Source organism: Moschus berezovskii, chromosome 6 (genome assembly GCF_049115385.1).
Source record: "Moschus berezovskii isolate FMDL1 chromosome 6, NW_MosBer_1.0, whole genome shotgun sequence".
Lineage (NCBI taxonomy): Eukaryota > Metazoa > Chordata > Mammalia > Artiodactyla > Moschidae > Moschus > Moschus berezovskii.
This window is the reverse complement of record NC_142465.1, coordinates 15033705-15046217: the sequence shown is the minus strand read 5'-3', so window position 1 is coordinate 15046217 and position 12513 is coordinate 15033705. Positions and strand designations below refer to the sequence as shown.

Here is a 12513-nt window from a genome sequence, read left to right as displayed (position 1 = left end):
TTTTTTTCACCAAGTTCAGTTCAGTTCAGTCGCTCAGTCGTGTCTGACTCTTTGCAACCCCATGAATCACAGCACGCCAGGCCTCCCTGTCCATCATCAACTCCCAGAGTTCACTCAAACTCATGTCCATCGAGTCGGTGATGCCATCCAGCCATCTCATTCTCTGTCATCCCCTTCTCCTTCTGCCCCCAATCCTCACAGCATCAAAGTCTTTTCCAGTGAGTCAACTCGTTGCATGAGGTGGCCAAAGTATTGGAGTTTCAGCTTTAGCATCAGTCCTTCCAATGAACACCCAGGATTGCTCTCCTTTAGAATGGACTGGTTGGATCTCCTTGCAGTACAAGGGACCCTCAACAGTCTTCTCCAGCACCACAGTTCAAAAGCATCAATTCCTTGGCGAACAGCCTTCTTCACAGTCCAACTCTCACATCCATACATGACCACGGGAAAAACCATAGCCTTGACTAGACGGACCTTTGATGGCAAAGTAATGTCTCTGCTTTTTAATATACTATCAAGGTTGGGCATAACTTTCCTTCCAAGGAGTAAGCGTCTTCTAATTTCATGGCTGCAATCAGCATCTGCAGTGATTTTGGAGCCCAAAAAAATAAAGTCTGACACTGTTTGCACTGTTTTTCCATCTATTTCCCATGAAGTGATGGGACCAGATGCCATGATCTTTGTTTTCTGAATGTTGAGCTTCAAGCCAACCTTTTCACTCTCCTCTTTCACTTTCATCAAGAGGCTTTTGAGTTCCTCTTCACTTTCTGCCATAAGGGTGGTGTCATCTGCATATCTGAGGTTATTGATATTTCTCCCAGCAATCTTGATTCCAGCTTGTGCTTCTTCCAGCCCAGCGTTCTTCATGATGTACTCTGCATATAAGTTAAGTAAGCAGGGTGACAATATACAACCTTGACGTACTCCTTTTCCTATTTGGAACCAGTCTGTTGTTCCATGTATAGTTTTGACTGTTGCTTCCTGACCTGCATACAGGTTTCTCAAGAGGCAGGTCAGGTGGTCTGGTATTCCCATCTCTTTCAGAATCTTCCACAGTTTATTGTGATCCACACAGTCAAAGGCTTTGGCATAGTCAATGAAGCAGAAATAGATGTTTTTCTGGAACTCTCCTGCTTTCTCCATGATCCAGCGGGTGTTGGCAATTTGATCTCTGGTGCCTCTGCTTTTTGTAAAACCTGCTTGAACATCTGGGAGTTCACGGTTCACATATTGCTGAAGCCTGGCTTAGAGAATTTTGAGCATGACTTTACTAGCGTGTGAGATGAGTGCAATTGTGCGGTAGTTTTTTTCAGTAAAGCTCATCGTAAATGGAAATTTATCCAGGTTAAAAGTTCTCGCGTTGGCCGCTGTAACTCAGGATTATCCTGGATAAGGTCAACCAGCTTTCTCGGCCTCAAACACAATAGGACTCAGGGATGCTTCACGTGGGCCCAGTCCAGCTTCAGCTTCCACGCTGACCCGGAACCAGTCCTGTCTCTAACCTGTCCGAGGTCCGGCCCCAAACCCGGCCCGTATCTGAGCCGGACCACCGTCAGACCCCTAGTTTGGTCCTGTGTCTATGTTGGACCCAGTCCGACTTCAGAAGGTTTCCGCGCGGGGTCTGAAGGCCGGGAGACCTTGAGAGGGAAGGACCCAGGGCCTCTGGAGGCGATGCGGCGGGGCAGAAGCGCTGGGCTCTCCGCAGGCGCCGCGCCTGCTTGCTGGGGGCTCCCGGGGGCTCCCGGGGCCATGGGAGTCCGGCTCTCACACTGAGAGCCTTCGAAAGATAAACTGAGGCGTGTTAAAAACTATAAACGTTTATAGGAGCAAAAGTAGATTCAATCGGGCAGCATCCTCTGTGACAAATAAAAAGGGGCTCCAAGCTGAAAATGCAGAAGGGAGCAGGAACAAGAAAAATAGGCCAAAAAGCGCATTGGTTATAGCAGAATTGCTTTCTTTTAAGGGATGGCAGGGGTCTGTCAGGCAGATAACTAGCTCTGATCTGGCGACTGATTTCTGACTTGGTGTTGCTGATGCTGTTTCTGGGAGAGGCGGCACTGCTTGGTGATGTGCTGAGCATTAACCACTCCATTTTGGGCTTCTTGTTTTAAATAAAGAATAGTCTTTTCTAATGCAGTATAAAATAGAAGAATAAAACTTGAAAAAGAAGCAGAAAAAGGTATCTTACTGGCTTATACGGCTAAGAAAAGACAAGGTACCTTAATACATCCCCCACACCTCCACTACTTTCCACGTGTTGTGCATTACCAAATGTTACAGGACTGATTGCACAACAAAGGGGTGCCTACATGCCTAACAACATTAGTTCCTTCTGTTCTTCTTTGGTGTCTCCTTATCCACAGCCAATCTTCAGCCTGTAAGAGTGTTCAGATCTTGCCCATCCTAAAACACAAACTTCCTGTACTAAAAATGTAGATTTTCATCCCCAGAACCTCTGGATCAAAAACTTATGGATGAGATGTGAGATATGTCTTTTTATCAGCTTTCCAAGTTACTCTCTGTGCACTGAAATTTGACACTGGCTTACAAGATAAAAGTAGCAGGACTGAGTAATTAATTACAACAGAGCTGCTTAAATCCAGGGGTTCTTCAAAGTTTGCTGTAGGTAAAAAGAGTCGGACACTACTGAGCGACTGAACTGAACTGAATGAATGATGATATTAATTGAGGTATGATGGCTGGATGGCATCACCGACTCGATGGACATGAATTTGAGTGAACTCCGGGAGTTGGTGATGGACAGGGAGGCCTGGCGTGCTGTGATTCATGGGGTCGCAAAGAGTCGGACAAGAATGAGCGAGTGAACTGAACTGAAGGACAGTTGAATGGATGAATACTTCAGTTTGGATACAGTGTATTTGAGATTTCTTGATGACATTAAGCACCAGGACAGGTAACAATTTAGAAACCATCAGTATATATTACTACTAGTGGTTATGACTCTATGAATGAATGAGATCATCCCAGGGAATCAGCTCAAGAAAGATCGGTCAAGGATAGAATTCTATGGGGTACCAGTTTCAGGGGCACTCAGGTGAAGAAGTAATCATGGGGTTAAGAGTAGAAGTCCAATATTTTATGGAAGAAAAGTTTCATGGATTAAAATTTTAAGGAGCAAAGATTCACCCATGTTATAGTAGTACTGACATCCAGTAAGAATTTTATTTAGCAGCATACTGTGATCAGTGTGCCTTTGACAGGATACGCTTCTGTACAACTGTTGAGGCAGAAACAGGTTTAGGACTGAATGATTAGTAAAGATATGGAGAGATAAAAATTTATACTACATCTAAAGGATGCACTGGAAAGAGAGATAGGGAGATACCTGGGGATGATTCATATGTTCAGAGACAATAATTAATATTATTCCAATATTATAAGTTGGAGAATCGTCATGGTAATAAAATCCACTGAAAGCAAACTTTTGTATTTATAGAACTATCCAGAATCCAATCATTTGCTCTCCTTTCATTATGACTGTACTTAATTAACCTCTTATAATCTGTAAGAGTTACACTTAACTCTTAATAATCAAGGAAGAAACTCACTTTTTTTAAGTGTATGTTTCATAATTTTTAATTTATATATTCTCAACAAAAGCTTATATTGCTAATATGAATAAAGTAATTTTACCACTGCACAATTTTTTACATCAAATATTCACAATAAGCATTTAAAGAGAATTAAACCAAGAAGAAAATATCTGCAAAAAGTCATATTTACCCAATTATAACATCATAAAAAATTTAAAATAATTTTATGTATTGAGTTGATGAAAAGATTCATTTGTGTCTTTCCATAACATCATACAGCAAAACCCAAACGAATTTTTTGGCCAGCACAATGTTATTAAATTTATTCTTTAAAAAGCTTGCAATATATAGCAGAGTAGGGTCTGCTCAACCCTATCACATTTTTTTTTTTTTTTTTTGAACAGAGGAAAATTTATGCGTCGAACCTGGACTGGTCACTTATGATAATATACATGCTACAATTCCATTCTCCCCAATCATTCCACCTTCACCCTCTCCCACAGAGTCCCAAAGACTGTTCTAAATGCCTATGTCTCTTTTGCAGTCTCTTATACAGGGTGCAGGTTACCATTTTTCTAAATTCCATATATATGCGTTAATATACGGTATTGATGTTCTTCTTTCTGGCTTACTTCACTCTGTATAATTGGCTCCAATTTCATCCACCTCATTAAAACTGATTCAAATGCATTCTTTTTGATGGCTGAGAAATACTCCATTGTGTATATGTACCAAAGCTTTCTTATCCATTCATCTGCAGATGGACATCTAGGTTGCTTCCATGTCCTGGCTATTATAAACAGTGCTGCAATGAACATTGGAGTACATGTGTCTCTTTCAATTCTGGTTTCCTCGGTGTGTATGCCCAGGAGTGCGATCGCTGGATCATATGGCAGTTCTATTTCCAGTTTTCTGAGGAATCTCCACACTGTTCTCCATAGTGGCTGTACTAGTTTGCATTCCCACCAACAGTGTAAGAGGGTTCCCTTCTCTCCACACCCTCTCCAGCACTTATTGCATGTAGACTTTTGGATAGCAGCCATTCTGACTGGTGTGAAATGGTATCTCATTGTGGTTTTGATTTGCATTTCTCTGATGATGAGGGATGTTGAGCATTTTTTCATGTGTTTATTAGCCATGTTTATGTCTTCTTTGGAGAAATGTCTGTTTAGTTCTTTGGCCCATTTTTTGATTGGGTCACTTAGTTTTCTGGAATTAAGCTGCAGGAGCTGCTTGTATAATTTGGAGATTAATCCTTTATCAGTTGCTTCATTTGCTATTATTTTCTCCCATTCTGAAGGCTGTCTTCTCACCTTGCTTAGAGTTTCCTTTGCTGTGCAGAAGCTTTTGATTTTAATTAGGTCCCATTTGTTTATTTTTGCTTTTATTTCCAATATTCTGGGAGGTGGGTCTTGGAGGATCCTGCTGTGATTTATGTCGGAGAGTGTTTTGCCTACGTTCTCCTCTAGGAGTTTTATAGTTTCTGGTCTTACATTTAGATCTTTAATCCATTTTGAGTTTATTTTGGTGTATGGTGTTAGGAAGTGTTCTAGTTTCATTCTTTTACAAGTGGCTGACCAGTTTTCCCAGCACCACTTGTTAAAGAGACTGTCTTTTCTCCATTTTATATTCTTGCCTCCTTTGTCGAAGATAAGGTGTCCATAGGAGCGTGGGTTTATCTCTGGGCTTTCTATTTTGTTCCATTGATCTATATTTCTGTCTTTATGCCAGTACCATACTGTCTTGATGACTGTGGCTTTGTAATAGAGCCTGAAGTCCGGCAGGTTAATTCCCCCAGTTCCATTCTTCTTCCTCAAGATTGCTTTAGCTATTCGAGGTTTTTTGTATTTCCATACAAATTGTGAGATTATTTGTTCTAGTTCTGTGAAAAATATTGTTGGTAGCTTGATAGGGATTGCATTGAATGTATAAATTACTTTGGGTAGTATACTCATTTTTACAATATTTATTCTTCCAATCCACGAACACGGTATATTTCTCCATCTATTCGTGTCCTCTTTGATTACTTTCACTAGTGTTTTATAGTTTTCTATGTACAAGTCTTTTGTTTCCTTAGGTAGATATATTCCTAAGTATTTAATTGTTTTCATTGCAACAGTGAATGGAATAGTTTCCTTAATTTCTCTTTCTATTTTCTCATTATTAGTGTATAGGAATGCAAGGGATTTCTGTGTGTTGATTTTATATCCTGCAACTTTGCTGTAATCATTGATTAGCTCTAGTAGTTTTCTGGTAGAGTCTTTAGGGTTTTCTGTGTAGAGGATCATGTCATCAGCGAACAGTGAAAGCTTTACTTCTTCTTTTCCAATTTGTATTCCTTTTATGTCTTTTTCTGCTCTGATTGCTGTGGCCAAAACTTCCAGAACTATGTTGAATAGTAGTGGTGAGAGTGGGCACCCTTGTCTTGTTCCTGATTTTAGGGGAAATGCTTTCAGTTTTTCACCATTGAGGATAATGTTTGCTGTGGGTTTGTCATATATAGCTTTTATTATGTTGAGGTATGTCCCTTCAATTCCCACTTTCTGGAGAGTTTTTATCAAAAATGGATGTTGAATTTTGTCGAAGGCTTTCTCTGCATCTATTGAGATAATCATATGATTTTTATTTTTCAGTTTGTTAATGTGGTGTATTACGTTGATTGATTTGCGTATATTGAAGAATCCTTGCATTCCTGGGATAAAGCCCACTTGGTCATGATGTATGATCTTCTTAATGTGTTGTTGGATTCTGATTGCTAGAATTTTGTTAAGGATTTTTGCATCTATGTTCATCAGTGATATTGGCCTATAGTTTTCTTTTTTTGTGGGGTCTTTACCAGGTTTTGGGATTAGGGTGATGGTGGCCTCATAGAATGAGTTTGGAAGTTTCCCTTCCTCAGCTATTTTCTGGAAGAGTTTGAGTAGAATAGGTGTTAGCTCTTCTCTAAATTTTTGGTAGAATTCAGCTGTGAAGCCGTCTGGACCTGGGCTTTTGTTTGCTGGGAGATTTTTGATTACAGTTTCAATTTCCGTGCTTGTGATGGGTTTGTTCAGATTTTCTATTTCTTCCTGGTTCAGTTTTGGAAAGTTGTACTTTTCTAGGAATTTGTCCATTTCTTCCAGGTTATTCATTTTATTGCCATATAATTGCTGATAGTATTCTCTAATAATCCTTTGTATTTCTGTGTTGTCAGTTGTGATCTCTCCATTTTCATTTCTAATTTTATTGATTTGATTCTTCTCCCTTTGTTTCTTGATGAGTCTGTCTAGTGGTTTGTCAATTTTATTCACCTTCTCAAAGAACCAGCTTTTGGCTTTGTTGATTTTTGCTATGGTCTCTTTTGTTTCTTTTGCATTTATCTCTGCCCTAATTTTTATGATTTCTTTCCTTCTACTGACCCTGGGGTTCTTCATTTCTTCCTTTTCTAGTTGCTTTTGATGTAGAGGTAGGTTATTTAGTTGACTTTTTTCTTGTTTCTTGAGGTATGCCTGTATTGTTATGAACTTCCCCCTTAGCACTGCTTTTACAGTGTCCCAGAGGTTTTGGGTTGTTGTGTTTTCATTTTCATTCATTTCTATGCATATTTTGATGTCTCTTTTGATTTCTTCTATGATTAGTTCATTATTCAGCAGCGTGTTGTTCAGTCTCCATATGTTGGCACTTTTAACAGTTATTCTCCTGTAATTGAGATCTAATCTTACTGCATTGTGGTCAGAAAAGATGCTTGGAATGATTTCAATTTTTTTGAATTTACCAAGGCTAGATTTATGTCCCAGGATGTGATCTATCCTGGAAAAGGTTCCGTGTGCACTTGAGAAAAAGGTGAAATTCATTGTTTTGGGGTGAAATGTCCTATAGATATCTATTAGGTCTAACTGGTCTATTGTATCATTTAAAGTTTGTGTTTCCTTGTTAATTTTCTGTTTAGTTGATCTATCCATAGATGTAAGTGGGGTGTTAAAATCTCCCACTATTATTGTGTTATTGTTAATTTCCCCTTTCATACTTGTTAGTAATTGTCTTACATATTGCGGTGCTCCTATGTTAGGTGCATAAATATTTATAATTTTTATATCTTCTTTTTGGATTGATCCTTTGATCATCCTATCACATTTTTAAACTGCTATTGAAACAAATCAAAATCAAATCTGTAGTCAGTTGACCTGGTTTTAGCTTTGAGGATAAACCTTCCCATTAAAAAAGGTTTATACACTATGACCACCTTTAGTAACTTTATAATTTCTTGAATCCTGTAATATTTTATTTCTGAGGTTTTAACTTTGCATATCCTATGATGGTAGAATATCTGATCTAAAGGCTTTTCTGAGTTAGAAAAAAATAACTCTGCTTTCCACAGTTTGGAGAAGGAAATGATAACTCACTCCAGGATTCTTGCCTGGAAAATCCAAGGGACAGTGGAACCTGGTAGGCCTCAGTCCATTGGGGTGCAAAGAGTCAGACATGACTGAGCGACTTCACTTTCTTTCCACAGTTACTAAAAGCTGGCAAATATCAGCTCTGAAAATATTTGTTATAAAATCTCCTGTGCTCCAATGTATTTTATTATAGTACATGGTAATTATCACGGAACATGCAACAGATAACTTGCATTCAGGTTACTCAAAACCACTGCTTTAAAGAAGAAAAGAAATGAATCTGTTTCCATAACGGTGTGTATGTGTGTCTGTTTGTGTGTAAGTGTGTGCATATATATGAAAAGGATAAGGTAGGTTAGATTAATAACAACTCTAAGCCACACTGTCTGAACACCACTCCTCCATAGATGCAGGAAATGGTCAAAAGTTATACAAATTAAAGAATTTGCCTCAAATTAGATAAAAATGTGTTTTATCCTCAGGGGCCTATATCTTCATGATCCTCCTTCTGACTCTACCCACAGCAGTCCTACATAAACAAATCTCTTTTCTTAGAAACAAATATTTTCAACTCTTGCTCTACTAAATCAGAAAGTCTCTGAGTAAGACATGGCATCAGTATTTTTTTCATCCTCCTGTTTCTCTTCTGGAATAGTAATATACATGATGAAATTTATTTATATTTTATGTGACTTATTTTAAAATGTCCCTCAGTTAATTTATCTGAATAGAACTATTCTTATCACATTGGTTATAGTTCCTTGTATTGCAGACTTTTAAACATCATATATATAGATTTGTTTAAAAAATTAATGTCAGTTGTTTCCTTGATTGATCATTCTAGCCTGACTTGAATTCAAAGAGTATATTCACCCAGTCACTCAGTCATATTTATTGAGGGCCTGTCTTATGTACACATTGATTCAGATTCTGGAAATTGAGCAGTGAACAAAACAAAGTCTTTGCCTTGAGGAAACATGCTGAATAGTGAAGGGGAGAGACAACTTGAGATCATTTGTAATATTTTAGAAGTTTTTATTGATCGATTTTATTTTTACTAAAGAAAATCCATGTTCTCTTGCAGTTTCTAGGTCAATGTTATTGCTAGAGAGTGTAAAGTGCCCTCTTCTGAATAATGTAAATCTAAATCCAATAGTATGATATAATTATGTATAGATTTTTCAGCTGAAGTGGCCTATAAAACTCTTCATAATTACAAATATAACATTTAATTTCTCTGTTTTTCTTTTCCTTTTCTTCCCCAAACTAATTGGATATATCTCCCTAAGTCTGAGCTGAGAGTTGTTGTAAGGGAATAAAATTGTGACTGCAGTAAATAATAATACTTTGTAAGTTGGTTTTAAATAGCTTCAGTTCAGTTTAGTCGCTCAGTCGTGTCCGACTCTCCGCGACCCCATGAATCACAGAATGCCAGGCCTCCCTGTCCATCACCAACTCCCGGAGCTCACTCAAACTCATGTCCACAGAGTCGGTGATGCCATCCAGCCATCTCATTCTCGGTCGTCCCCTTCTTCTCCCGTCCCCAACCTTTCCCAGCATCAGAGTCTTTTCCAGTGAGTCAACTCGTCGCATGAGGTGGCCAAAGTATTGCAGTTTCAGCTTCAGCATCAGTCCCTCCAATCAGTATATACTATATCATTTAGTGAATAAACGCAGCCTTAAGGTCTTAAAAATTGTTTACTGATAAATTATCTCATTTGGAATATATACTTTCCAGTAAGACCTCCCAATTGAGAGGGAGGAGGAAAGATATCTTCCTTTTTATGTTTAATTCATTACACAATTAGAAACATGTTCATTAAATAAAATTTAGAAATCAGAGGAAAATCTACATTTCATATGGAAGCCTGACACTTCTCCCATTAGGTAATGTCTATCTATGATTTATTTCAATAATAAAAATGATTCTATATTCATTATAAACCCATATTTGAGATTAAAATCATTTACTTTCACATGTAAAAAAGTCTTTGATTCTTAAGCGAAAAAATGAAGGTCAAAAATAAGAACTCTATATCCTTTTAAGTGTATGAGGTTTAAGGATAAAAGACTGTCTTTTCATCTAATGGAGAAAAACAGCAGGGGATCAAATAGGTCAAGACTAATTGGATCCCATTTTAATAGGTTAACTTTTTTATTGTGTATTTTCAAAAAACTGTCCAAAAAATCTTTAGTTCCTTTCCTGAGAGAAGAATTCATGATATGGCTTAAAAATTTCTTGATCAATAATGAATTCCAAATAAATGAAAATATAGTAACATGTATTATCAATAAAAAGTTTTGCTGAAGCCATTACATATCAAGAAGACTTTAAGACACCATACTTAATTGTACGTCCCAATTAAATCTGCAAAAATATCATGAGATCTTCTCACCTTGGTTTGTGTCTGTGCTTCTTTAGATAAACCCAGTTTCTTCATAGTTTTTTAAGTCAAATATAAAAGGTTTAAATGTAAAAAGATGCATTTTGTGTCCTTTACTTATGATGCCACATTCTTTATGACTGGATTATAAGAAAGGGGAGCCTATAGGCTATATATATATACCTGGTAGAAGAATGGAAAAACCAGCTTTTTCTCTCCCCCTACCAGTATGTGGGGGCTTCCCTGGTAACTTAGCTGGTAAAGAGTCCTTTCTGGATTGGGAAGATCTGGAGAAGGGATAAGCTACCCACTCCAGTATTCATGGGCTTCCCTGGTGGCTCAGATGGTAAAGAATCCCCTTGCAATGGCGGAGACCTGGATTTGATCCCTGGATTGGGAAGATTCCCCTGGAGGAGGGTGTGGAAACCCCCTCCAGTATTCCTGCCTGGAGAATCCATATGGAAAGAAGAGCCTGGCAGTCTACAGTCCATGGGTTCGCAGAGTCCTACACAACTGAGCAACTAAGCACAGCACAGCATCAATATGTGATTTAAAAAAAAGCACATCAATGACCACTGTTGTTTCTACTCTGGCTACTTATGCTGCTGCCAGCTAAGCCTTATTTTTACTTGCTATGTGCAATCATTTACTACCCTCATCAATCATGTGAGACAGTTACTCTTATTAGATAAATTTCATATATGAGACACTAAAGCACAGAAATGTGAAGTAGCTAGCCAAGATTACATATCTAATCAGCATCAAAGTCAAGATTTGAAACTAGGTATCCTGGCTCTTTTGATACTGTTCATGGGGTTCTCAAGGCAAGTATACTGAAGTGGTTTACCATTCCCTTCTCCAGTGGACCACATTCTGTCAGACCTCTCCACCATGACCTGCTCATCTTGGGTGGCCCCACACGGCATGGCTTAGTTTCATTGAGTTAGACAGGGCTGTGGTCCATGTGATCAGATCAACTAGTTTTCTGTGATTATGATTTCAGTGTGTCTGCCCTCTGATGCAATACCTACCATTTTATTTGTGTTTCTCTTACCTTGGTCGTGGGCTATCTCTTCACAGCTGCTCCAGCAAAGCTCTGGAGATCCAACCAGTCCATTCTAAAGGAGATCAGTCCTGGGTGTTCATTGGAAGGACTGATGCTAAAGCTGAAACTCCAGTACGTTGGCCACCTCATGAGAAGAGTTGACTGGAAAAGACCCTGATGGTGGGAGGGATTGGGGGCAGGAGGAGAAGGGGACAACAGAGAATGAGATGGCTGGATGGCATCACTGACTCGATGGACATGAGTTTGAGTGAACTCAGGGAGTTGGTGATGGACAGGGAGGCCTGGCGTGCTGCGATTCATCCGGTCGCAAAGAGTCAGACACGACTGAGCGACTGAACTGAACTGAACTGATCCTGGCTCTAAAGCTCATGTTTCTAAGTAAGCTATCCAGACCCATGTATTAATAAAACACCAACATGAACTAAATGACAAAACCATAATATATTGAAATTAAATTAGCACCTTTGTTGAATTTCCGCTTGTGAAATTCTGGATAAATTTTGTCATTTTGGGGGGTCCTGCTTATTCAGACAATTCCGTTACAACATGGGAATTAGGAATGAGGTCAGGGAGCTGCCTAAGGAAATTAGAGTTGAGGAATATAAATGCAAAACCATTTAAAAGAAGCAGAGATCAGTCGAAGTGTAGAGGTGGTTATTGGAGCAGAATGTATTTTTCTAAGGGAAACATATTTCTTTGACTAGCGTGTGTATGTTTAGAGTGAGACTAGACCATTTGTAAAAGCTCCTATGGAGGAGGGGGGAATGCTATACATGTCATATACTTCCTTGTGCCTTCTTGAATGGATGCTTTTTAATTACCTTATTTATTATTCAAGCACTAGATAGAAATAAATTGGATGCGTATGTTCATATTTTTAATATGTGATCAGATACTGAATGAGGAATATTTTTAATCTGTTATAAAATATCTCTGGTTAAAAATAACATATGAGTCATCAGCCATGATGGTATATTCAGCATCTAAAAATCACGGTGCTTTTTAAATATTCTTTTGTGTCAGTTTGACTGAGTCATTCATACATAATTGAAAAGAAATTGCTTTTTTTAAAATAGGATTCCATGTCATAGCTGATAGTTACAAGTGGCTTTGAGGTATCAAAATTCAACCTA

The 12513-nt window shown here is 38.4% G+C and overlaps 1 protein-coding gene across 6 annotated transcripts in view; it reads left to right on the top strand.

Annotated features, from left to right (window-relative positions):
* PPFIA2 (PPFI scaffold protein A2) overlaps nt 1-12513 on the top strand; it is a 500869-nt gene that overhangs the window by 64226 nt on the left and 424130 nt on the right. The window lies entirely within an intron of this gene.